At 51.2% G+C, this 2,017-nt stretch overlaps 2 non-coding genes across 2 annotated transcripts; both read right to left on the bottom strand.

Annotated features, from left to right (window-relative positions):
• Positions 1-1,270: 1,270 nt before the first annotated feature.
• On the bottom strand, positions 1,271-1,342 carry TRNAP-AGG (transfer RNA proline (anticodon AGG)). Its single transcript has one exon. It is a non-coding gene; the product is annotated as a tRNA-Pro (tRNA).
• A 325-nt stretch (positions 1,343-1,667) lies between these two features.
• TRNAP-AGG (transfer RNA proline (anticodon AGG)) lies at positions 1,668-1,739 on the bottom strand. Its single transcript has one exon. It is a non-coding gene; the product is annotated as a tRNA-Pro (tRNA).
• Between the last annotated feature and the right edge of the window lie 278 nt (positions 1,740-2,017).

Here is a 2,017-nt window from a genome sequence, read left to right as displayed (position 1 = left end):
ATCCTAGTACACTGTAGACATCTCTGGGGTACTGATGTCTTTTTCCTCCTCCAACTGCCTTTCTTGATGGGCCTTCATCGAGCTGGGCCTTCGACCCACCAGGACTTCTCGTCGCTAGCACCACCGCCGACGCCGCTTCTTTTGGCGCGGTTGGGCGTCCAAGGCCTCCGCTTTGCTGCGCCCTGGCATCCGACTTCTTGTCCCCTTGATGTGTTGGTATTTCCCCAACCGCCAGGCTCCGACTGCCTTTGCGCGGCCATCCTCGGAGTGGCTTCTCGGCGCTGTTTTGCCCGCGTCATCTCACATGCAGAGGCTCCAGCGTCGTTTCGCAGCGCCAAGGCTTTCCGCGTCGTTTCGCAGCGTCGAGGCTTCCCGCGTGGTCTCGCGGCGCAAAGGTTCCCCGTGTCGGCTCGCGGTGCGGAGGCTTCCACGTCGTCTCACGGTGCGGAGGCTTCCATGTCGTCTCGCGTACAGAGGCTCCCGCACTGTCTCGCGGTGAGGAGGCCCCGCGTCGACTGGTGGTGCAGAGGCTCCCGCGTTGTCTCGCGGTGCAGATGCTCTTGCGTCGGCTGGTAGTGCAGAGGCTCCCGCGCCGTCTCGCAGGGTGGAGGCTCCCGCGTCGTCTCGCAATGCTGAGGCTCCTGCGTCGGCTGTTTCGCCGGGCGTCCGAGATAGATCCCTCCTGCACATAAGTCACAAGACGGCCTTTGCGAGATTTAATTTTGTCAGCAAGCCCTTCAATCCCAAGGTAGCTCCCCCAACACAATGTTAACAAGGTTTTGCGGGAAATGGTGTTTCCATTTGGCTGGTACGTAGATCTATATTTGATCATCAGGAACCAAGTTATATGCATATAGTAAAAGTTCAATTTAAATGGTAGAATCAACGTGGCTTTGACCAAAACCAAACACTCTTAAAGCAAGCTTTACATTTGACGACAGTACGTCGACCACAAAAAGCGCATGCACGGAGCAGTCAAACAAGTTGGAACTGAAGCAGGCTTGACTTGGTGATGATGGCAGAGTGCCAGCGCCGGGAAGGCCTGGCCTGAACCTTGGAGAACTGAGGTAGACGGAGGTCCAGCTTCTGCAGGTGGCAATTACCCATCTCCGACGAAGCTCTGTCCGGGAAGAGCAACAGATGAACAAAACCTCAGCCGCAGGTCGACAATTGTATGGACAGAGCAAGGCTGCGATTAGAGCCGTGCAGGACGCGATGGATGCGGAGCTGGCTCTGTCAGGAAAAAACTACGACGAAAAAACCAAAAAAGGGGGCATTCCGAGAATTGAACTCGGGACCTCTCGCACCCTAAGCGAGAATCATACCACTAGACCAAATGCCCTGTTTCTTTAATTTTATTTCTTGCACTTAAAGTATGTATTTATATGGTTAGCCTATGCATCACAATAACAGCAGTTAATATAATTAAATTATTCAAAAAATCAGCAGTTAATATAATTCACAGTTACACACCTGTAATCTGACGATCCTGGCATCTAGTGACTAGTTGAGTGCTCGACCTCACACAGAACAAAACAGCCTCACATGAGCACACAAGCTCTGAACCTCATTAGACATACTTGTGGTCCAAAACCAAAGCCTCATCTTCAGGGCATTCAGGATAAGCCAGAGCTCTGAATCTGCACTGAAAAAAAGGGGTTTCAGATTGGGGATTCCGAGAATTGAACTCGGGACCTTACGCTCCCTAAGCGTACATCTTACCACTAGACTAAATCCCCAGCTGTGCTCTATGTATGCCTGCAGTGTTTCAGAAATGAAGAAAAACAGCAAATTCTTCTGTGAGGCTCTGTTCTGCAGGAACTATGAATGATGGACTTCAGACCCTTCATACTAGTCCAGAATGTCCATGTACTTCATGTCACGGAGAACATATTTGCTGGCCCTGTTCGCGTGTCCTTAAACCCGGCTTGATCCGTTTATTTTTTTATCCGGAACAGTGTTTTTCTCTCACAAATTCATCCAGCATTCCTGGAAACCATCCAGATTCCTCAAGAAT

This window comes from Miscanthus floridulus, chromosome 10 (genome assembly GCF_019320115.1).
Source record: "Miscanthus floridulus cultivar M001 chromosome 10, ASM1932011v1, whole genome shotgun sequence".
Taxonomy (NCBI): domain Eukaryota; kingdom Viridiplantae; phylum Streptophyta; class Magnoliopsida; order Poales; family Poaceae; genus Miscanthus; species Miscanthus floridulus.
The sequence above is the reverse complement of the archived record's forward strand: the minus strand, read 5'-3'. Positions and strand labels throughout refer to the sequence as shown.